Source organism: Diabrotica undecimpunctata, chromosome 6 (genome assembly GCF_040954645.1).
Source record: "Diabrotica undecimpunctata isolate CICGRU chromosome 6, icDiaUnde3, whole genome shotgun sequence".
In the NCBI taxonomy this organism is placed as follows: domain Eukaryota; kingdom Metazoa; phylum Arthropoda; class Insecta; order Coleoptera; family Chrysomelidae; genus Diabrotica; species Diabrotica undecimpunctata.
Genome location: NC_092808.1, coordinates 148,651,737 through 148,678,309, shown reverse-complemented (window position 1 = coordinate 148,678,309; position 26,573 = coordinate 148,651,737). Strand labels below are relative to the sequence as shown.

General features: G+C 33.1%; 1 pseudogene; it reads left to right on the top strand.

The window, feature by feature from the left end:
- The first annotated feature begins 2,322 nt into the window (after nucleotides 1-2,322).
- The window catches only part of LOC140444667 (extracellular signal-regulated kinase 2-like), a 32,972-nt pseudogene continuing 8,721 nt past the window's right edge, over nucleotides 2,323-26,573 (top strand).

Below are 26,573 nucleotides of genomic sequence, written 5' to 3'. Positions count from 1 at the left end.
TCGTCCCACTAAAAAAAACCATTGGGTTTATTAACCAATTAACAAAAAAATATTAATATGGTCAAACACATCCGCATTAGCTACATTTATTGTTTAAAACATTTTTTTCTACGGCATACAGATTCTTGGTAAATCCATGTTTTTCGTTTTCTCTCTTCCTACGAGGGGCGGTTTTAGGGGGAAGCTCAAGCAATCTTTTTTGGGGTCTTAAAATTGACATTCTCAGTAAAATTCAGCTTGTTCGTATGGTTTATAGAAGTTCAGTGGCATTTTGGTCTCTGACCACTGCTACTGGAGTACATTTAGGTATATACAAATCGTTGCAAACATCACAATTTGACGAACCATATCTTAGTTAGTGTTAGTCCTAGAATATTTTACGATAGACTATTTTAAAGTACAGAAAATAAGCTTTCTGTTTTATTTGGTACCGTAAACCGGGGTAACTTTGCCCCTGCCAGGGTAACTTTGCTCCATTACTAAAAAAATTTTCATTTTAATTTACCTATGAATTAAAAACCGTCTTTACAAAATGCGCTTCGCCGTTTTACTGGTTGTCTATTGACAAAGTCTCCCCACGTGCAGCATCGACTTGCTCTTCCATTTACATGCCTACAGCGAGTCGAGAACCGAGAAGGTGTAAAAACTTCGGTAAAAACTACGTATAAAATTTATTATCTCACAAGTAAGTATTTGTGTATGCGTTAAGTGGATACTGTTTATCAAGTTTTTCACTCAATTGTGACTTATAAATAAACAAATGATAAACTTTTCTTTTTCTTACCTAATTTTACAAATTATCAGGTGATTCGGAGTAACTTTGCTCCAAAAAAGTGGCGCAAAGTTACTCCGAAATATATATATATATATATATATATATATATATATATATATATATATATATATATATATATATATATATATATATATATACCCGGTATTTAGGCGTTCCACGCCCTTCCGGTAGGGATCTATGGAGGAGTATCACCTAGCCGCAAGCCCTTATCTCTTGCCGTACTGCTCCACCATAGGCCGATCAGATACCAGCATATTCTAGACTAAGCCGCAGATTCATTTTAGAATTTTAAACTACTGCGTTAGCCTTTTTGTTTGCTATTCACCGAGCCGGGGATTTGAACTGACATCTCTCGCATTGAAGCGAAGGAGAAGCCAGCCGCCCAGCCCGCTTGGCTATCCGATCGACTCCGAAATATATATTATGTTTATTATATATATTTGTTACAGATATGCCTAGAACACCTAAAAGAGTACTAGGATCACGGCGCTATGCTGACTATACACAAGAAACCCTACAAGAGTGTTTAAATGAAATAATAAGAGGTGAAACCTCACACAGAAGGGCAGAAGAAAAATATAAGATTTCAAGAAGGACCATTTTAAATAAACTGAAAGGGAAACATTCCAAAACGCCAGGGAGGCAAAACGTATTTACTCCGGTCGAAGAAAACCAATTTGTCAATTGCCTGATTTATATGGGAGAGTATGGGTTCCCTATTAACGCAATGGAACTGAGAAACATTATCAAAAACTATTTAAACCGTTGTGGAAGAGATGTCAAAATTTTCAAGGATCACTTCCCTGGAGAGGATGGGATCAAAAAATTTATGGTCAGACATCCTGAAATTTCCCCACGTTTTGAAGAAAATATTAAACGTGTAAGAGCAGGAAATAATGAAAACATATTGAGAAGCTTTTTCGAAAATCTGGCAGTCGAGTTAGACAGCGTTCCTCCAACAAATATATGGAATTGTGATGAAACTAATCCCACTGATGATCCCGGCAAAAAGAAAGTCATTGTCAAGAGAGGTTCCAAGTATCCAGAACTAATTAGAAACGCTTCAAAGACCTCTGTGTCCATTAGGTTCTGTGGAAACGGCGAAGGTGAACTTTTACCGCCCTATGTTGTTTACCGGGCTGCTAAAATGTGAACTACTTGGGCTGAGAATGGGCCAAAAGGATGCCGTTACAACGCTAGCAGTTCTGGATGGTTCGATGCAAATATTTTGGCAGATTGGCTTGAATTCCAGTTGGTACCTAGGTTTAGGAAGCTGAATGGTAAAAATGTATTACTATGCGACAACCTCTCTTCACATATTACAGTACATGCACTTCAACTCTGTCGTGAAAACGACATTCATTTAATTTGTCTGCCTCCAAACAGTACACACTTGACGCAACCTCTAGACGTGGCTTTCTTTCGACCCCTAAAAATAGTCTGGCGAAAAATCTTGTCAGATCACCGCAGAAAAAAAAATTAATGTTCCAGCTGGAAAAAGTGTTTGTGCAGTCAACGATGCAGATATGGAAGAACCTACAATCTCTGGCATGAATATCAATAAGCAACGAATAACTCCTGATGAATCTTGCGATGAGAAATCAAATATTGTTCGCTTTAGAGCTAAAGAGATGGTATTTGATGATAATTCATCGGATGATATAGACTTTGAAGAGCTAGCCAGGGAGAAAGAAGTTGAAAATGAATTTGTAAATTTTTTAGAAGACAAAGAAAACAAACATAATTTTGAAAGTGTTGTTCGAGAAGTGGGACGTTTTGTAATGTTTTCTTACGAAAGCCACCTATACCCCGGGCGCATTATGGCTTTTGATGATAAAACGGTAACCATTAGCGCAATGGAAAAGTCTCTCAAACTGTGGAAGTGGCCCTCAAAAAAGGATAAACTGACTTACCTATGGAGTGATGTACTAGGCTGTATTAATACTTCTAAACAAGTTTCTAAAAGGGGAACTTTTACAATTTCTGAAGTTCACGTTATAATTAACACTTATAATTGTTTATTATTTTCAAATAAATAACGTTGCCTTCTTTTTTAGTTTTTTTTGCACAAATAATATTTTTGGAGCAAGGTTAATATAAGCAACCCATTAGCTTTGCTCCAACTATATGTTACTATACAAAATTTCATGCTTTTATGAGGTGGAGCAAAGTTACCCCACACTATAGGTAACTTTGCTTCACTTTTTTGCTTAAAAAATTATGTAATCAATTATTTTTAGAATAAAAAATACCATACAATAATTACATTGTATACCTTCTTCATCAGTTATTAAAAAAACATAATACTAGTAGAAATTTTATACACTTTTCCCCGCAATTCCTTTAATAACTCCTAAAAGTGAAAACAAAGTTACCCCAGTTTACGGTAATGGATATACCTAAATACACAAGAATAAAAGCTATATTGATAAATTTAAAAAATCGTCGTAAACTTGTCAATATATCAACAAAAATAGCCAAACACATAAAAAGAAAGGAATAACACCAGCTCTTAGAACAAACAACAACTTAGGTAAATATAATTACTATTTAAATGGGATTAAGCCACAATTAAAGGTTAAAGTACGTTTATTGACATTTCAATTTCCACTTTGGAAATCGTTCTCAAAATATAAACATTAGTAAATTAAACAAATTTTGCATTGTGTTGAATGGTGAAAAATTCTTCTAATACTTTAATTTTATCTGACTCATTTATATTGACAATTCAGACACACATTATACATTTTAAAGTAGATGACTTTAAAATGATATTGCCAGTATTGTTTAGTTGCGTTCCTGGGACGACTTTACTTGTAAGATAGTACATTCGATTACATGAAATCAACTTTAATTTGAGAATATCCGTCAGAAAAAATCATAGCATGTAATTCGTATTTAAAAAGACAAACACATGCCATGATGACAGTCAAAATCTCCTGTTAATAATTCCATAGTAAATTATGAGGGAAAAACCAAAAAAAAACCTCATGATACTATCCTGACATGGTAAGTATTTGGTCGTGCATTTAGTTTACTTTCAATAAACACCAAATTCTGATTTTATATGTTTGTTATTTAAAAAACATAAACGATGTATCCTCTATATGTTACCGACTAACCAATACTGTTTTTTCCTTTTAATAACTTCCTCTTGTTGCGAATATTTCTCTTCCTCTTTTTTCTGATGGATTTGTAATTATTGCTGCAGTGATTGAAAAATAAATACCAAGGGAAATACTAAAATGGCATCCCGAAGGCAAGAGAAAACTAGATAGATGGAGAACAAGTTGTAAAGAAGAAATAGACAAAGAAAGAAATATAGAAGGAAATCTACGGAACGTCGGAAAACGACAAAGATTGGTATAAAGAGATATGTAGTATGCAGTAGTAATTTTTATTGAATGAAAATTCTCTAAACGAGGGTAAGATTTCACGGCCACGATTTTTTTTATTATACGGACTATTCCGTCTGGAATTTTCCCTTGGTATTACGTTGATCTTGTAAAGAACAATATTTTATTTTTATGTAAATATTACTAATTCTAATAACTTTCCAAAGTTTCCTATCCCATCTCCTTGTCCCCTTTATTTTCAACTAAAGCCTGTTTTCACTTCGGAGAGTTGAACGAAGAAATTAGCATAGCTATAATTTGCAGAAAAACGTCGTCGACGAGACGCTGGTCCTACCCTAAAGGGACTCCAATGACAGAACGCGGTCCGATCAAAGGACCTTAAGGACTGCGATTAATTATAATTCCAAGCATTTAACTTGACAACAGTCGACGCGACGCGGACGCTAACTTGGCAACAACCACTTGTAAGAAATGGCTGCACCATGAGACACTCATCCCTCGGGATCAAGAACGTGTTCGCTACTTCCTTCAGGATTGTCGATGAGAAACGTGTCTGTCTGAAGACGGTCAGGGTGGATGCTCTGTGCTGGTGGCTTTTGTTATGTTGTTGTTGCTTTGGTAAATGCTATTCCGTCATCATATTAGAAACATGAATTTATCGTCGGTATGTGTACGTCTATATATATATATATATATATATATATATATATATATATATATATATTGTTATGTTTTCTTCTTTCCCAACCAAAGAAAAATAAATAAAAAAATCCATCGAAATAAAATTTTAAATTTTAAGATATCAATATAAACAAATTGTATATAGTAATTTAAGATAAGATTTAGTGTAGATAAGAATAGAAATTTGTTTTTCCGTTTCAAACAAAATTATTAAAAAACCTTTGTTTAGAATTAGAAGACATTTTACCTGTAAGTTAATCTTTTCATTGTTTGTATAATCGAGTATTAAATGACCATATTCTAATCTTTTGAAATATGTATAAATTGTGTATTGACAAAACCAATTTTAAAGTAAGCTATTTAGTTTTTCTCTGAAACCGAAATTAGGCTTTTCCAAAATCATGGTAAACACAATTTCAGCTTTTGATTGGACGGTCGTTTTTAAATGGGAATTTGTGAGCCGATCATGAGAACCGGAGAAGCAGTTATAATTTGGTCATCGAAAGAAACAGTCGTTTTTCTCAAGATAGGGTGTGGTTCGTGAGTTGGATACCGGCATTGTGAAAAGAATTGAATAGTTTTGCAGAAGGAGATAGCAAGTAGATTGAAAGAGGTCCTTGTATCTACCGTTGGCATTTTGTGAAGATTTGTGAAAGTAGTTTTACGGCATCAAGTTGACAAAAGAAGGTCCTTGTGTCATTAATAAGTAGTTGAGTTTTTGGAGAAGTGCATCAGGTGTTTTTGGTTAGTGCAGCAGGTTTGCAGAGACGTTAGGAAGGAGCCTAGGTGCCAAAAAGGAGAGATCACATCGTTGCGGAGACTGGATTTTTCTGGGTATGTTCCAACATACAACTCAATAAGAAAATAAGCTGTAAGTGTTTTGTACAATTGAATTTTATATCTGTGAAGGATCGGTTTGACATCATGGTCATTAGCATTCAAATTTAAGAACTGAGGTTTTGTTAGGCTAATCAAAAGTTTAAAGTTTTGTTGTTTCTTTGTTTCAAGTAAAGAAAAATTTAAGTAAAATTGGTTTTCACTTAATATAAATGTATGTAGATTTAAAATCTTATTATTATAAAAATTTGATTTATTTTCTTGTATGCTGATTGACAAGATAACGACAGAATTTGATAATTGTTTTATTCGTTCATATAAAATAAATAAACGTAAATTTTTGTAATATAATATATTTTCTATTCTTATCCTTCTTCTCTATCCCGATAAAAGACAACTAGAAAATCTTTGAATCCATCGAACACAGGTAATATAAGCAGTTTATTTTACTTTTGATAACAAATAAGTTATATTTTTTATTGGCTCAATAAACTAAGATTAAAGTCAAAATAAACAATCATAACAATATATATATATATATATATATATATATATATATATATATATATATATATTATATATATATATATATATATATATATATATATATATATATATATATACATATATATACATATAGTGTGTAAATTTTAAAACTTACAATGGCCTATATCTCACGAAAAAAAATGGTATCGAAAAAATTTTGAAACAGTTTCTAGGATAGTAAGGGGAAACTAATAAAATAACATGAAAAAGAACTCACCCCCATCAACCGCCTAGGCCCCACCCACCACAACCAAAAAAGTTTAAAGTGCAAACCGCTAATTGTGATATATCATTGAAAAGACTATAAGAAATTCATTCCAATGGTATAAACAATAATTATACAGGGGGACGCAATGTTTGTGAAACTTTGGCTTAAATGGAAAATTTAATGAGGTTTTTATTAATTCTGTTGATGACCCTGTATAATTATTGTTTAATTGTTATACAGGGTGTTAATATCATACAACTTACTATGCCTTTTGTCTTTGTAATGCTATCTCCCAAACCAAACTTAGATGCAGAGGTAACAAATAAAGACACGAAAGACAACAAAGAACAAATAAACTGGACCTGGAAAAACTGAAGATTCAGGAATGTAAAGAGAAGTTCGAAGAAGAAGTCACAAATCAGTTAGGGACGCTAGAACTGCACTTCATATAGGGCATATGCAATAATATCAAAACAGCAATACTGATAGCGGCAGTATCCAACCTGGGAAACAAGAAAAAGGCGAAAAGGGAAGCATGGTTCGGTGACGAGTGCAGACAAAAAATAGAGGAAAGAATTAAAGCGCACAAAATGTATATTACAAGAAGAATAGGGAAAAACGAACATCATTTGAAGTCGCAAGACGGAAAGCAGATAAGATATGTAGAAATAAAAAAAGTGCCTATGAAAATGGACCAATAGAAAAATGGAAGAAAATTTTAAAAACAACGAAATTCGAGCGAACCCGCATCGATTCAGAGAAGGTCACACTCAATATCCTAAAAAAACTGAATGTTTGGGCAGGAATATTAGCGATGCTATAATTGGCCCATTGTTCATACCAGGAAATTTAAATGGCGACATTTATCTCGATATGCTGGAAAACACCAGCGAACCTTTAATTGTGCATGAATTTGAGAACCCAAGGACGATCTAGGCAACCAACACTTCCGATTTGCTGCACTTCCAACAAGATGGAGCACCTCCTTACTATGCAGCTCCAGTTAGGCACTGTTTGGATACTAATTATTCGAACAAATGGATTGAAAAGACAGGTCCTATTGAGTGGCCACCGAGCTCGCCTGACTTACCGCCACCTAACTTTTCTATGAGGTTACCTCAAGTCAGTTGTTTATAAAACTCAATCTGCGTCACTTGGGGAATTGCAAGAAAGAATTACGCAAGCATGTCGCGCTATCACTAGAACAACCGTTTAAATTGTTAGTTGTAGGCATATCTATTATCTTATCGTGATGTGTGCTTGCCAGGAGATCTAGAGAGTCTAGATTATCTGGCTGCTAAGCGGTAGATGTGCTGACAGCTTACATAAATGGGGAAAAGCCCCCTACTCCGGAGTGTGACTGTGGTGCGCAACGACAGACCGTCCGTCACATTGTTGAAGAATGCCCCCGAAGGCGGTTCCCTGGAGTTTTTGACGAGTTCCTGAATGCGACCGAAAATGTTTTAGACTATATTAATGCATTAGATGTTTGTTTGTAGTACTCCATGTAATGTTTTATATTGCTTTTTAAATACGTGTTCTTATTGTATGCCATACGATAAATAAATAAAAAAAAATAAATAACTAGAACAACCTTTGCAAAAATTTGTGCAGAATTTGAAAATAGGCTGTATTATTCTTTACAAAATAACGAAACCGACTTTGAACATTTACTTAATTGACATTTTTAACAAGTTTGTAGTTCAACAAAAACCTCATTAAATTTTCCATTTAAACCAAAGTTTCACAATTATTGCTTCACCCTGTATAATTATTATTTATATCATTGGATAGTATTTTGTTATAGTCTTTTCAATGATGTATCACAAGTAGGGGTTTGCAATTTAAACTTTTTTGGTTGTGGTGGGTGGGGCCTAGGGGGTTGATGGGAGTGAGTTTTACTTTATGTCATTTTAGTTCCCACCTACAATCCTAGAAACGGTTTCAAGGATTTTTCAATATCAGCTTTTGTTCGTGAAATACAGCTCATTGTAAGTTTTAAAATTGATACACTGTATAATATATTCGTTTCGTAGGTTCTGTGTGTAGAATTAATTTTATTATTAGTATGGACTTATCAGTTTTACAGGAGAATTTACCCAGTTCAGATTAAATTGGGCGAAAAATTAGGTACATCTTTTTATTAAAAATATTCCTCACTGTTTTTCATTTTAGTCAACTTCATCGAAAATTTGTCTGCTTGACCAAGGCGTCGCTTCAGCCAATGCACAGACCTTTGTTTCTCTTGTTTCTTGTTCTTGACTAATTTTCTTTTCATGAGGTTGATGGGCAGCAGTTTTTACATTTTTATCAAAAGTTGGATTAAGATATTAGTTATACACAGATGGGGTTCAGATAGGGATTAGGTACTCGAGAAGCTCTCTTCGGCTTGAATGTTCTTACACAAAGATGCCTAGACGTTAATCAGGAAGTACATGCATGTTTTATCCATTTAAAAAAAGCGTTTGACAGAGTACTCCATGATAAGCTAAGAGACATTCCTGAAAGAAAGGACATAGATAATAAAGATCTGCGAATAATTCTCAATCTATATTGGAATCAGAAAGCTAACATTAAAATAGAAAATGAGATATCACAAGCAATAGAAATACTTAGAGGAGTACTACAGGGATGCATTTTGTCACCGCTGCTGTTTAATGTTTATAGTGAAAGCATCTGCCAGAAAACCCTTTTGCAAGCAAACGAAGGAATCGTAATCAATGGAGAGGTTGTAAATAATATTCGATACGCAGACGACACTGTACTAGTCGCAAGAACAGTAGAAGAATTACAACGATTACTTACAAATATAAATATTGTCTGCAATAATAATGGCATAAGTATCAATATCAAAAAAACCAAGTATATGGTCTTCACTAAGAACATGACAAATCCAGCACATATTATTATAAACGGCATTCAAATTGAAAAAGTATCAAGTTGCAAATACTTGGGTACTTCAATAAACCAAATTGGATTATAGATCAAAATAATGAAATAAAAAGACGTGTCGAAATTGCCAATGCCACTTTCATAAAGATGAGGAAATTTTTCTGCAACAGAGATATAAGCATTCCTCTCCGACTAAGAATGCTAAGGGGCTACGTATTTAACACGATATTATACGGTGTAGAGGCCTGGACTCTCAAGCAGAACAATATAAAAAATATTGAAAGTTTCGAGATGTGGTGCTACCATCGAATGGTGAAGATAAGTTGGGTCGAAAGAGTTTCAAACTTTGAAGTAATGCGAAGGATAGGAAAAGACCCAAAAAATTTGTCAACGATCAAACGAAAAACCCTCGAATATTTGGGTCACCTGATGAGAGGACATAAATACGCATTACTTCAAAATATAATGCAAGGAAAAATAGAAGGAAAACAGAATCCAGGCCGTAGAAGAATGTCATAGTTGCGTAATTTGAGAGAGCTGTAAACAAGGTCAGGATAGCCTTGATGATTTTCAATCTCCGATAGGAGTGGCACAAGAAGAAGAAGAAGAAGTTTTTACATCTGCCATTAGTACAGCCAAACTTTTCAAATTAATTAATAATGGCCAATATAAATTTTTCTACGGGTATTAATCTAATTTGAAAAGCTGTAATAATTATTGGGGAAAGTGGCCCAAAATGATTCCAGTAAGACAAAAAATCTAAATAATGTTTAATTACAGGCCAAAAAATTCGACTAAAAATTATTCAGTCGGTATGGTATACGCAATTAATATTAAAACTGTAAGATAAACGTATTTTACAAGATTTAAAATATTTAAATGTTTGCAAAAGGGTCATTTTACTCAACCGGGTGGGACAAAATGATCCCCACCATTTTTTTTTATAAAAACAAGTATATGCTATTGAAAATAAAGTGAAATAAATTAGTCAACAGCATTTCATGAAAAAATATTATAAATTTAGTAGGAAACTAAAACCATTTAATCTCTAATACAAGAAAAATAAACTCTTTTTATTATGATGCGTTAATAACTGAAATATTTTAATAACTGAAATGAAATGAAATGTCACAACTAACTACTTCTCATGGTTTTGTATTATCAACTGTTTTACATAGTGTATAAACATTTATGACTTTAATTTAAAAATAATGAGACTGAACTGAAAATTTTCAAGGAATTTTAAAGATGCACACTATCACTTATCGGCCTCTATGATCTTATTACAGGTAATATAATAAAAACTAATTTTCTAATCTAACTTTATCACTAAAATCGTTTACCTTAGCTATCAGAAAACTAGATCTGTTACTCCTCTATGGCTACGTTTAGCAGAGAGTTATTTCGTATATGCAAGATGCAGCCGGCTTCATTTGCTAGGTGAACTGAAAACGTCTAGATAAGGATTTAATGTATGCTCCAAGTGAAATACGACGGAGAGTTAGCGCGGAAATCAAAAGTAATTTATAAAATGTTTGTGCTTTATACATATGTAAAACTTCTTTTGAAGTTTTGTATTTTATTTTGTTGTTTTATTTCGTTTATGTGTGGTGTGACATTTTAATTGTTCATACTCCACTCGTCAGAGACAAAAATGCCATTGAACCTTTAAAAATGATACGAACAGGCTGAATTTTGCTGAGAATGTCAATTTTGAAACTCCATAAAAAGTGCAAAAAAGTTTATCACTTTTACCTTAATTTTGATTTTTGTTAATAGGACACTCTGATCAAAAGTTATAGAACTTTTACCGTCGAGTTGATAAAAATTTTATTTAAAATTGATTTCGCGCTCGTATCTGACATTGAAAATAACCGGTCCTTTAACGCGTTGTTTTTGAGTGAACGGTTCATTCTACAGAAAGAGTGCTAATACACATTTTCGTTTAAAATTATCTCGTTTAAAATTTCGTTTAAAATAAACAATTTGAAACACAATTTTAACACAGATAAGCGTATGGCAGCCAAGAAGTGGTGTTATGATTGCATGTCAAGACATAAAGAAATATCGTTACGGCTACCGGAGAAAATTTTAATAGCAAGGGCTGCAGGACTTATAGTCCATTTCCATCATATTGATAGCACATTATGTATGCAAATCCCTAAACTGTTGATACGGGTGACTCAATGAAAAACAGATATTTGTCAACAAGTTTACAGAAGTATATAGGAAAACAATTTTAAATTGAGTATGACCACCAGGTATAAAGGTTGAAGCAGAATAGAATACAATAGTTTTGGGGGTTACTAATCCCTAAATAAAGTTGCCAGTGTCGGAGTGGTGGAGATTAACAGGTACTAATGAATTTGCAAGAAATGTAAGATGTTTATTTTATTGGTTATATATAAAATAATTTGTGGCCGTAACAGGGGCCGATTTGTAAAAAAATGAATATTATTTTAATCAAATTCCATTTCAGATTTACTGCTTTCTTCAGAATCTAAGGAATCTTCAACTTCAATGTTAATTATTACCGGTTCCAGCATTGCATCAGTCATATTATCCAAATTCCACATTTTATTTTCTTCCTTGTGAGCATTTTTCCAATTTTCTGGAGTTACTTTTGATAAGCAATGTTCTAATAATTGTTGTAAGTCTTCTAATTTAAAAGTTTTGTTGTTGCGTCCGACTTCACCCTTTACTTGAGACCATATATTTTCTATCGGATTCAGATCACAGTGGTATGGGGGTAAACGTAAAATAATTACATCACGGCTTAATGCCATTTCATCAATTTTATATTTTTTATAAGCTGCTTTATGTTGCCTTACAGTAGGTAATAATTCCAGTTTTGTCGAATTCTCCTTGTACTCAATTGCGTGTTTATCTAACCATTCGATTATCTCTCCTTTTTTCCATGCCGTTGTTGGCAATTTTTCTGCTAGTCCTGAATGGTAACTAGCATTATCCATGACTATGACAGAATTTTTTGGAATTAAATCCAACATTTGCTCAAAATATTCTTCAAAAACGTAAGCAGTCATTTCCTCGTGGTAATCTTTGGTTGATTTTGAGGCAAAACTTAATAATCCACCATTGACAAAACCGTATCCGTTTCCAATATGGGTTATTATGAGTCTGCGTCCTTTTCCAACGGGAATATTGTTTACTCCAGTAGATACACCTTCGATGAATGCCTGACGGGAACTTTTCACATTTGTATCAACCCATAGATATGGTACAGTATGACCTTCATTTAGCCAAGTCAAGTACAACATACAATGTAATCTTTTTTAATTAAAACGGATTTTCTTCTATTCTTTTGCCAACGAAATCCCATCTCTCTCAATAGTCCCCATAATTTCTTGTTGCTTATGATTGGTAACTCTTCGTTTTCTCTAATTAATGTTTGGATTTTGTCCAATGTTGGAAATTCTTTGTTAAAAAAAATGAGTGGACGCTGCGTCTTATCATGTTTATATGTATTTCTTCAATTTCCAAGGGTTTACTCCCTCCACTCTTCTTGGGAGATGAAACAGTTCCTCCTTTTCTTTCTTTTAGGAATCTATAAATTGTTGCTTCTCCAACCCTTGTCATATTTGAAGACATGTTACCGATTTCACGAACATTACTTAAAGGGCGTTGATGTACAAGTGCATCGTGTACATTTAATATTATATTTTTCTCTCTTAGACTGAAGGCACCTTTAAAACTACACTTAACCGGGATAAAACCTGTTGTCGACGTCATTTTTAAATGCAAATAACAAAATATCGACACCAAAAACGTAGGTAGGTATAATTTATATTATTGGCATAAGCTGTAGTGGCATAAAAACTACTTAAACTATCATTAGTGAAGCCTTATAAGTAATTTCAGGTAATCGTTCAAAGAAGGTATTCTTTTTGTGTCAGGCGATAACTTGTATAGAAAACAATAATCACCTATAAATTACTAAAAAATTTTCCAATAAAATCCTTTATACAAAGGTATATAAAAACCCAGTCGGGCTATATTAAAAAGACAAAACGTTTTCGGAATAAGTATTCCATCATCAGTGTCAATATATTACATGAATGTAGCCACTAAATATGAGGGTAAAAACCCTTTAAAAATTAATATATGAAGTTTAGTTTACATTATGTCGTGTTTACAAATAGGATGGTAAAGTTACCGTTGGATTGGTAACATGGCGACATATAACTCTACATTAAGTTGCAAGTCCTGAGACGGTATACACACCGTTTACATTAATTTATTTCGTGAAACATTGAATTCTCTCGACCCGTGTATAATTAACAATAATCGTGTGGCATATATACCGACGTTTTTTACGCACAAAAAAGGTATAGTGAGATTAGTGGACACTTATTTTACAGAAGATTTTTTAAAAGATAATGAATTGTTGACGGCATCTTAAAATATTAATTTTTTTTATTTATTTCAAAACAAGTATAGGGTGACGCCTATGGTTTTTTGACCTGTTAAGGATTTGCTTACATAATGTGCTATCAATATGATGGAAAATGACTATAGCAAAGCACGAGTTGATACATTCTATGAACTTTTACAAAAAATTTGTGAAAAGTAAAAATTGACCGCCACAAGCATATTCAACATCAATGAGACACGTTGAGAAGGGAAAAGCATCAAATTGGGAGCATTTCTATCGGAGAGAGGGGGTAAATACTACTGTGGTTTGTTATGCTAGTGTAGCAGGGCAGTTTGTACCACCCATGATAATTTTTAAAAGGAAACGTGTTCAAGCGAAACTTTCATTAGGTGCTCCGCCTGGCAGCATTGTCACTATTAGCGATACTAGATAATAATATATCAGTAGCTATCTTTTTGTGATATGGCTTAATCATTTAATTGAAACAGTTAAGCCAAGGCCCCTGTATTGTTATTGTTGGACGGCCACAGCACCCACAGTAATAACCTAAAAGCTCTACAAATTGCCAGGGATAATGTAATTAGGTTATGGCTATTACCAAGTCACACCACACACATACTTCAACCGTTGGATTCTTTAGAGCCTTTCAAAATTTTTATGGACAGTGCATTCAAAAATAACCATTTTCAGGTTTCAGTTTCAGGTTTCCGGGATAATTGGAGCCTTTAAGCTTGCTGCAACAGTGAGAGTAAGCAATTAGACTGTCCAATGTGTCTACTCCTCCCATAAAAGAATTGTAAACTTGGATCATTTTTGGTTAGCAAATTTAAACAAATCTTTTGATTTTCGGTCCCATCTTCTTATAGTAGATGTAGGTTGACCATGAGAGAAAGTGCTGGCTAATGTAACACCCCTATTTTCAAATCACTTTAGAGCTCGTATATTAGTATTTTCTATAGTAGTGTTTTTTTCTTCGTAGCTTCCTCGGCCTCTTTTCTTCAACATGACATCTGTTGGAAATTCGAAAGCAGGAAATCTATTTACTCGAATTGTCCCCATGGCTTGAAAACCTTGTTTTAAAAGTTCTACTAGAAGTTTCAGAGAGGAAAACCAATTATCAAAATAAATTATGTGATTTACATTTTTTCGTAAGGTCTGTACTAATTTCAAAACAATATTTGAACTAGATCGTAAGTGTACATCATCTGGAAGTCCATTACTACCACAAATTATAAATATTTTGTAACTCCATTTCTATGGTTTATTGGGAAGATATTGCTTCAAACCTGATTGTCCCTTAAACGGAACCATCTACTTCTTCAATACATTTTTTTCTTCCATAGAAAAGGGATATAGGTACCATCTATAAAAGAAAAAAAACAGGAATTATTGAAAATATCTTTAGTGGGTGTCTAACAAACCCATTTCTTACAAAATATCCCATCCAGGAAAATCTTTAGTAGGTACGCCACTGTATGAGTTAAATTGTAATTTTGGATTATTTTAAACTAAATAAAATCTATTATTCTGGTAAAATATATCTATATATAGATATAAATATATCTACATTATATAATCTATAACCACGTACAATAACATATTATTTAATGACGCAATTGTCGACTGATGCAAATTTGCGACAAACCATTTAACCTTAAGTTACATGTTTTTTCATGTAATCTAATAATTTTATCATGTTCATCTATTTATGTATCAAACAATTACCAAATATTTTTATTAAAAGCACTTACCTTTTAGTTTTCGTATCAATAACCTAGCAAATGTACGACTACTAATCACTAACCAACTCAAGAATACACTAAGAATAGTAAGAATCTACGTTAGAATATAACCCCAAATTCCAAATACAATAAATGGCTGGCGCAGGCGTATCTAACAACCCGAAGGTGCACTCGGCTCGGCGGGAATTGTTCGCGCATCTGGTTTGCGCATTGTCAGCGGCCATGTTTTAGTTTCCAGTCACGTCGTTGGCACGATTATTTTGTGTTTGTTGTTGTCAGATTCATAGTATTTGATTTTGTGCAATCGCAAATACTGACTTCCTAACCAAAAAAATGGCGCAAGGTCACCGAATTTGTCTGACAGCTACCAATGTAAATTTATCGGAGTGCACCTTCGGGTTGTTCGGTGATCTAACGTACAGATAACGTACCGAATGCGCTGCACTCGTCAATAGATCCAACTTATGTCTACAAACATTATATAAAAATTAAAGTACGGTTTGTATCAAATTAACCTCACTCGGCGTTTAGGGGTTTTAATGTTTTAATTTTAATGTAAAAAATAATAAACTACATCAAAATCTAACCACCGTAAACCTCATCTTTTTCAGATAAAACCATATTTGATATTCTAATTAGGTTTATAAACGAAGCTTAAATTAAAGCTTTAGCAAGCTTTAAATTAAAACTTCTTTTAAACAAAATACTGCGCCAAAAAGATTCTTTGTCTAATATCATCTTTCTTTCTACACAGACCCACGTTTATATACGCATATTGAATAAATACCTGTACTTTTTTGCTCAAAATGTATAGAAAACCAAAGACTTACTAGACTAGAATAAAATCTTTGCTAATAATAAAATCGAAAATTGTGTATAAATCAGAATTTCGTGATAAAAGGTTTCACAGAAATTGCGCACTAACAATGTATCATGCGGCACCGTAAATTTTATCTAACACGTTGCAATCTGTGCGAGCAATACGTTAGGCATTCTTGAAAATCCAGAGATATAGCTCTACTAGACCATAGCACCATATCGAATAATCCCCCACGAAATGTCCGTGATCTTGTTAACGTAAATTTAAATAGTGCATCCGTAAATTCTGATTTAGAACGGGCTCTGGTCCAGGATTAGAGCGAGAACTAACGTCCCGAAGCATTAATCGGATATTCCTAAATGCAACCAAAGTTGAAATTAACGAGCAATGGCCATATGATAGCTTATGCGATTTTTGTGATCGAATACACATTTGGAAAATCTCGTGATTTCATTTAAATCTAGTATATAAACATGAATTCTTCAAAACGACTTTTTAGTAATCAATGTTGGGTACATAAAACAAAAATTCATTTTGGTGTTCATGATATCCAGTTGTTTAACCCTTTTATTACGGATCTCATTGTAGCGAAATAAAACTATTTAAAATGACTTTAATGATATTCGTTGTCACCTGGAGACCTAACAAAGCGATTGATTTTTTTTACATTGTTGCGTGTCCTTGTATCCTTAAAAAGGACATGGGACATATATGTCCAATTAGTGTTGAATGGTGGGATAAATAAATCCCACCAGTAAAGAAATAAACTTCCATATCATATGTGCTAACGTTTTGATCGGCGAGATCTACTCCTCCCATAAAATTATTGTAAAAAATAATTGCTTCTGGATAAGTGAACTCAGCATTTTCTTAAGTTTTCAGCTTTCTGTTGATAATTCGAACAGTTGTACTGTGTATAACTTTCTTCGTGTCTTTCCATTTAGTTGCTAAAATTCCTTCGGATGAAACAAAAAACTCCATGTCACCTCTTAACATTTTGTTATTATCAAATTTAGTTACATTTACCCGATTGGCCATATAGGTTCCTGAGCATGAAAAATTTAGGGTGTTTAGTAGGTTGAACGAAAGGAAAAATCTATCAAAGCATAGACACACATCTGGTGACCGTATGGTGTTGGCTAGTGTTTTAACAACTCGTTCTCCTAGAGTTCCAGTAGTTGGTGTGTATTCTTTTCCAGAGTATATATTGAAATCGTATATATATATATATATATATATATATATATATATATATATATATATATATATATATATATAATATCCTGTGAAAGAATTACTACGTTGTCACATTTTTATACCTCTTTTTACTGGTTTCATAGGAAGATACTGTTTCAAGGCAGATCTTCCTTTGAACTTAGTCATTGATTTGTCGATGGACTGATGGGAACTCACAGTCCTCGTTTTTACAAAAGTTTGTCTCAAACAAGAAACCACTTCATCGATATAGTATGTTTTTGATGTATTACCATTTCTTTCAGGATTATTATAGTAGGATTTAGATAGCAGGAATAAACAGCGATCTCTTGAAATAGCTTTTTTTATGAGGGATTTCGAAAGTGATTCGTTTTGTGACCAGTAGTGTCGGATAGATAGTACTTTTTTGTAACACATAACCATAGGACAACCAATCAGTGTCATCATTTCGTACATATCTGTTTCTTTCGTATTTAATTTTAAATGTCTGTTTTTTGCAAGTGCTGCTATTCTTTGATTTGTACAGGAAGTAATATGCATAAATCAACTACGCGGACATAATTTTAGAAAAATATCAACAGGACGAGAACTTTTATCAATATTTAGTGTTGTTATCCCATTTCTCTGCGTAGAAATTTCTTTTTTCGGACAAAAGTTTGTATGTGGTATATTTCATTGTGCAGTCAATTCATTTCTTTCAGACTCATCTTCAGATATTTCCGCGTCATCAGAACTTTCTTCCTCGGAAGCAGTAGTGTTTACATCCACACGATCAGTAGTGTTCTCAGGTACTTCATCAGAATCTGAGGCAGCATAAGGTTCTTCCTCGGATTCATTTTCAGAAATATTTGTGTTTGTCAGTTTCTTCTTGAAGCTCTTTTTGTGTTAGAAAACGTCTACGTGCCATAGTAAGTCTGTAACCAAACAATACGAATGGGAAAAATACGACCTGGTATAAACTACTACTGGGACACTAGATTCTCGTTTAGAAATTATGGTAAAATCAATGAAAACAATATCAAAAACAAACAATATATATCACTAACCTGTGTTAATCGGCAACTGAATTATATATAATCTGTTAAAAGGCAGAGCAGACACTTTTTCCTTACTAAAATTTATATTATTTACGAGTTATTAATGCAAGTGTTTAGTTAACATCAATTTTTAGGTTATAAACGTGATGTGTAGGTTGCATACTACTAATAGGTAATAAGTAAGGAATGTCTAACAATACGGATGCGTTCAAATAACATGGGCTTTGGAGACAAACAGATGCCAGTATATTTTTTGAAATCCGCTGGGACATATATGTCCCCACAGTAATGAAAGGGTTAAAATAATAAAATTCGCTGCCTAGAAAAGAAGCAGTAGCACCAGCACAAGTGATAGATCTGATTAATGATAATTGTAGTTGGCTTTATGAGTCTAAATTGGAAAGCTTTAGCCAAAGAAAAAATACAAAGTATTATGCGGGCTTTACACCAACAATAAATTTTCGAAGAAATTCGTGAATTTATTCATCAATTTCTGTGTCAATAAATTCGTGAATATATTGGACGTAAAAGTTTCTTTGACTTAAAATAATTTTTACATCAAGTGTCATTATTTCAGTAGTACCAATGGTTTTGTTATTGGATGTTATTTATTGTTGTTTGTTTGAATCAAGATATATCTGGAAATATAATCAGAAAACAATAATATTGTTTTTGAAAATTGATAAAGAAGCAATGATTGTACAAAAAGTTATTCTGAATTTAGAAGAGTAAGAGCTTGAACAAGAGGTAAAAATTAGTGGAAATTACACGTAATTAGTGGAAACTGTTGATTTTTAAACAGAAGATAATTTCAAATAAATTAAATAAGGACAAAATAGCTAAAGAAACCGAAAAAGTGGTACTTTTATTTTTTTATATGATAGAACAAGAAAGTCTGCAATCATTACATAGTAAAAATTAACCGTAGTTAGTAGAAATGTTGATAAATTCATTGTGACTTTTATACTGAGAAAGCATTTATTTAAATGCAATACCTGCCTACACCAAGTCGAAAAAAAAAAGAAGAACGAAAGTTACAATACTTTTTATAATCTTTTAACCACTATCCGTAATATATTCTCAAGAGATACTTAATAGAAATAAATAAATAAATAAACTTCTGCTTTAATATTTTGGATAAATAATAATCGATTTGTGTTAATTTATATACAACAAAAATTGTTGAAATGTCAAAAATAACAAGAATGACTTTTAAGTACCGGGTGGGGTGGTCCAATAAGCCGATCTCTCGGCCATAAATCAGAAACTATTCATGTTATAATTTTAGGAGAAAAAATTCCTAAGTAAAAGTGGCCAAGTAAACTAGAAAGAGGCTTAAATTCTGCACAAAGTTGTTCAAGTACTTTTTTTTTATTTTTTCAAATGAAGGGTGAGGGAGAGTGGAAAAGTATTTGTGGATAAATACCTATAATTTGGTTTGGACTAACCGATTTTAACGAAATTAGTGTCATTAGAAAGAGTGTGGACGAATTAATTTAAATCTACTATAAAATAATTACATTTAGTTTTAATTGTCATAAATAGAGGGTACTTTCGAATAAAAAAAATATAATCAGAAAACAATAATATTGTTTTTAAAAATTGATAAAGAAGCAATGATTGTACAAAAAGTTATTCTGAATTTAGAAGAGTAAGAGCTTGAACAAGAAGTAAAAATTAGTGGAAATTACACGTAATTAGTGGAAACTGTTGATTTTTAGACAGAAGATAATTTCAAATAAAAGGAAAAGACAGTTAAGATTTGATTTCACGTACAGGGCGTCTGCACATCCGCTTATACGTATTTCGGCCTAATAGGCCTCATCAGAACGACTTTCGCAGTCGCTCTGAACGTGAAAATAAATCTTTTCTGTCTTAGGAAGCAACTCTAACATGGCTTCGTATAGACGCAAATAGCGACATCTGATAATAAAATCCGTAAACTAATTTTCGAAACCAAATTCAGAATTTTGCTTTAATCTGTACCTTCTAAGAATTGCAAGGCAAAACAGACGTTGATAAAGATGTTATTAGAGACATATGGAATCTAAAAATTGCATTCCACAACATATCTCCTCAACTAAGCAAAATTATTTTTGTTGTAAAAATTTGTTTTTCTTCAAAATGTTTAACGGAAACACCTATTTATTGTAAATTAAAATGGAACTGGATTAAATTCGTAACAAAATGGGGCAAACCGCATGTTAATAGCTTTTGTCGAACTCGAGATATGAATAAAAACATAAGTAAGTATTGTATTGACTCACCCTGTATTATAAATTAAATTAAAAAATAAGTCAGTAGGTACTTTCAAATTTTTTTGTAGCAGAAGAATCTTAATGTTGATACTTATTTTGACCATTGTTATTTCATATTATTAAAAATAGTTTTTTCGAAACTAAGTACGCTACGACAATGAATTTGACAGGGAGTTCATATTGTTTATTTATTGACATCAGTCAAAACATTGTTAAGAACTGTTATATTATAATTCGAATTGAAGATTGCACTTTTTTCAATAGATATTAATATTGGCAATATTAGTAATTAATTATCAGTACTAATAATTCGTGAAGAGTATATCAAATGCAGAATTGTATGATATGATTGAAGTTTATTTCGAATGTCACCAAAATGCTGCTATTGCCTCACGTATATATTCTGTAAGATACCCTGACAGGAGACATTATGACAAAGCAGTATTTGAAAGAAAGGCAAGAAGATTAAGAGAAACTGGTAGTTTTCATTATCCTTGTTTTAAACGACGTAGTAGAGGTATGACCGAAGATAATTCAATCAATGTTCTTGCTTTAATTCAACAGAATCCACATATAACTAGTCGGCAAATCTCTATAGAATTAAATATACCCAAAACTACTGTTCTAACGATTTTAAAACATCAAAGGTTGGTTTTTCATATTATAAAGTGAACTTTTAGGTCAGAAACTTGGAATTCCCTTTAAACTTTAGATTCAACTATTCCGATAAAAACGGCAACACGGCACTTTTATCCGTTTCTTAAAAATACTTATGCACGATTTATCTTGTGAAACAATTGTGGATTTTTCAAGATTTCAAGATTTTTTGAGTGTTGGTAAATATAGTGGTGTTTGGGAAAGTATATACTATTTCTCTTCATATTTTTACTATTAATATTTCTGTTACGGTACTGTAATGTGATCTAATATAATGCTATGTTACCTAACGACTTTGGTAAATATATTGCTTTCTGTAAAATTGTAAAATCTGGTTGTCTCATCTATTATGTTTAAGTACGAAGAATTTGACTCCTTTTGTGTCGCCAATATAGAAACATGTGTACGGTTTCGTATTACAGTCTCAATTAACTTAAAGTATCGCATTCTAAATCGCAACACAATAGAGTGATTTATGGGTTTGTCCTCTTGCTACCGACCACCTCGAAGCGTGGTCAGAGGGTGGCTTTTGACCGTCTTAAGTCTCAACTCAAGACACTTCATCTCAAGACAGCGAACGAAACGCACCACGTTTGGTGGCTCTCGTGCCATAGAGCCGCGTCGGCCGACGCCACGACGGTACCAACGAGATTTCCTTGGCTAAGACATCAATATTTCAAAAGGTAAGTCTATATTCTTTGTACAGACAACAATAATGAGTAAGACCAGTTTCTTTCCTAATTTATTGACAGTTATATTTGCTATTTTTCGCTAATTGATTTACAAACAAATTATTTCATTTTTTCGTTATAATTATTTATCGAATATCATTTAACCAGCGACCTCATTAAGTTTTATACAAAAATTTGGCCACTTCGAGCTCGGATGATAAATAATAATTTTTTAGACTTTGATTCAATTAATTTCATTGTGTTTAAATTAATTCATTTTAATTGGTTTTTTTTCTTTTCAATTTAACTTTAAATCGGTCCTTCGGCATTCTTTTTAAATTTAATTTACATAATTAAATTGGATCATATTTACACAGCAATTTTTTAAATTTATTTCTATTTTTATAATTCATAATTTCAATAGGTAAAATACTTTCATATATATTTTGATTAATACCATATATTAATTATACATATATATTACATTTACGATTTATTGTGTTTTATTGTGATTTATTTACATTTTTACATTGTTTTGTGTTGATTTTTATGAATTATTTTTGTTCTACTTGTACAATACTTTCCAACTCATTCTGTACGTCTTGTTTGTTAACATAAACACATTTCTTTCGATTTTCTTTGTTACTATACCTTTCTTTACTTACCTTTTTTATCGATATTCTTACTTATCTGCAATTGATTTTGTTTAAAAGCGTTCACTTCTTTAAATCTAGATATTCTCTTCGTGTTGATTTGTTAATTTATGTTTACATTGTCCTCTCTTTCGTGCTTGTATCTTACAATGCTCAACAAAATGAACAAATCCAACTTTTCGCGCCATACTCGGCATTCTCTAGATTCAAGGAGGCCTATGAAACGCATTCAAGTATCAAAACCACACGCCTTCATTATTATTCGTAGCCAGGGTAGATTTTCATAAATCTCACAACCTTGTTTCGATTGAATTTATTGTCTTCTTCTACTCGCTTTCGATTATCGCTGTCTTATTTCAATATTTCGATCAAATCTCCGTTACTTGTGGTTTCGTTAGTGCCACAAAGCACTCTAAGGTAACTAATCAAGGTGTTAAATGTGTCTTGTGTTCCGGTTCTTATCAGTCATATAAATGTTTGTATTTTTTTGTGACTAAACGGCTTCAAGAACTTTTCTCGTTGGTTAATCCACATAATTCTTGTGTACGTGACCTGATTCCACCTCATTCGAAACGACGAATTGCACGGTTAGCGAATCACGGTCTCGAGTTTTGCTTCGTTTGTTAACCAACGCTCAAATTCATCTTGTTCCTTTAGACAATCTTTTCTTCAAATACCAACATTTCTAATTTGCATCACAAACGCATTTAATGTCCTCGTCTATTTCGTGCTTTGTGTTCTGGTTCTCACTAGTCATGTAAATGTTTGTATTTTTTGGGACTAAATGGCTTCAAGAACTTTTCTCGTTGGTTAATCCACATACTTCTTGTGTACGTGACCTGATTCCACCTCATTCGAAACGACGAATTGCACGGTTAGCGAATCACGGTCTCGAGTTTTGCTTCGTTTGTTAACCAACGCTCGAATTTATCTTGTTCCTTTAGACAATCACTTCTTCAAATACTAACATTTCTATTTTGCTACACAACCACATTTAATGTCCTCGTCTATTTCTTTCCACATAGTTAATACAGATCAAATATGTTTTCGCATCTTTCTTATAATTCGTATCCTGCTAGATACAGGCTCCGTTTTTCGTTTCGTAAATTCTGGTCAAAATTCTCGGCGAACCAAATCATCCTGTGGTCTTAGAAATCATTTTCAATTATGTTTTAAAAGGGCCAGTCTTATTCTATATTTTATTTCACCTCTTTCATTACTTCTATGTATACAAACATAGATCTTTTCTACAAAGGTTTTGGGAAGTCGAAAAGAGTAGGCACCTGTTAGTTTTGTCCCAACACGACGAAGCTCGTGAAGGATATTTCTCAGTTGTTGATTTTTCGAAAATTAACAAGTCTATTTTCTGTTATTCCACCGTTTCTACAACCCAATCCTCTTTATTTATCTTTTCTCTTGTTTATATTCGCTACTTATTCTTTATTCTTATGACTCAAAGAGACATATGTTGCATTCGTGGAAGATTTTGTTACTTCTCAACATATGATGCCGGTTTCTGAATCCGATTTTAAATCGATTATTTCTTATATCTCTCACACAGTTTTCAAAAAACAAATTTTTATTTCGCTTCTTTTATCCAAAATTCGTACTAGCTTCGACGCCAATCTATATGACGCTCGAGGTGTGTCGCTAATCGACGCTTTTGATACTGGTCCTAAAAGGGCATCTCGTTCTTTGCTTAATTTTCGATATCTTCGTTGTTGTTTTATTTGCGATATAGAGCAAACGTATCGACAAATTAAAGTAAATAAGGAATTTTGGAACTATAAAAGGGGTTCTCTGGAGATCGGACTTTTTTAAACCTCTCCAAGAGTTTTTACTACGTATCGTTACTAACGGTACTTCTTCGTTTTCTTTCGCTCATAAACTCTACAAGAGTAACGCTTAGTTTTTTAATGCTCGATGGTTTTCCGCTAGGCAGTGGGCCAGCAGCCATCTCGACGGACCTACGTCAGAATCACGCTACAAGTGATTCTCTTTGATACTACTCACCTTCTGCAGTGAGCACTCGCTTAGCTTTTAAAGCTCGATGGTTTTACGCTAGACAAATCGACAACGTCAGCAACCATCTCTAATTATTTTCAGGCTTTGGCTTAGGCATTTTGACATGTTGTTCGTTGGCAAAGAGGAACCTTTCATTTTTACGGTACTGGGCCTAAAATGGAATCCTACGACTGATTTCTTTTCTCATTCTTCTTGTCCCTTTGACAAACCGTTCACAAAGCGGGCCATTCGTTTGTAAATCAGTCGTATTTTTGTTGCTATCCTCTTGTTTTTATTCATTTTCCATGTCTTTTTGCAAGTCAAACGTGTTCTAAAATCGTTGTGGTACTTCAATGTATCCTGGGATGATGAAACATCTGAACAGATACATCTGACCTCTGTACTTGTATGTGTTACATTTCTGGTGTTATTTCTATACAGGAACATCTATCGCGAGATCGGAGCTCTTGGCAGCTATACTGCTGACGGATCTAGTCACTTTTGTCAACGAGTCTAGTCCAATTTTCATGCTCGCTCTGTCTCGACAAGATTGGAACTCCTGGCAGCCATAATGCTGGCTGATCTAGTCACTTTTGTCAAAGGGTTGTTCGTCCGATCTTCCGATATTTCGATTCCGATATCGACGATTGCGCTCCCTTGAGCTAATTTTTCTACCCCAAATTGGCAATCGTATTAAACACATACAAGAACTGATACCACACTTTACTCGGCATCAAATGCCTTCTAATCAACACCTCTCTGATTGTGTTAGTCGTGTTTTATCACTGGCACAATTATTAGAATTTTCACCAAACTGGCATTTTCCTACCGTGGAGCTCGTCGAAATATCATTACGCCGAGATTTCGACGCTATTCTTCTTCTTGTCTTTTCGCACCCCACGGAATTCTTATAGGAAAAGGGGCCAACGGTATTGTGTATGACACAATCTTTCTAGTTTAGTCGGTCGAAAAATTCTACGGATTCGTAGCTATTCTTTTCTAATTGAGGGCATTGTACGCGTTGTTAATCTGAGCACAGGGTCAGACGACATCCAACAATGGTCTGTGGTCAAAATATGATCGCCGCTTATTTGTCAATTCATATGTTATTCTTACTTAGTTCTTTATTAGTATATCGATCTTTCATGTCTATTCTTTATACTTATATTTTCAGCTGTTCTTAAAAACATTCGTTTTTGGCGCGGGAGAATGTTTGGGAAAGTATATACTATTTCTCTTCATATTTTTACTATTAATATTTCTGTTACGGTACTGTAATGTGATCTAATATAATGCTATGTATCCTAACGACTTTGGTAAATATATTGCTTCCTGTAAAATTGTAAAATCTGGTTGTCTCATCTATTATGTTTAAGTACGAAGAATTTGACTCCTTTTGTGTCGCCAATATAGAAACGTGTGTACGGTTTCGTATTACAGTCTCAATTAACTTAAAGTATAGCCGCGTCGGCCGACGCCACGACGGTACCAACGAGATTTCCTTGGCTACGACATCAATATTTCAAAAGGTAAGTCTATATTCTTTGTACAGACAACAATAATGAGTAAGACCAGTTTCTTTCCTAATTTATTGACAGTTATATTTGCTATTTTTTGCTAATTGATTTACAAACAAATTATTTCATTTTTTCGTTATAATTATTTATCGAATATCATTTAACCAGCGACCTCATTAAGTTTTATACAAAACAAGTGGTTTCTTTTTCACGAATATTTGTTGTTCTGTTTTTTAGTCTACATCCTTATCATGTAGTTCTCCACCAAGATTTACATGAGAGAGATTTTG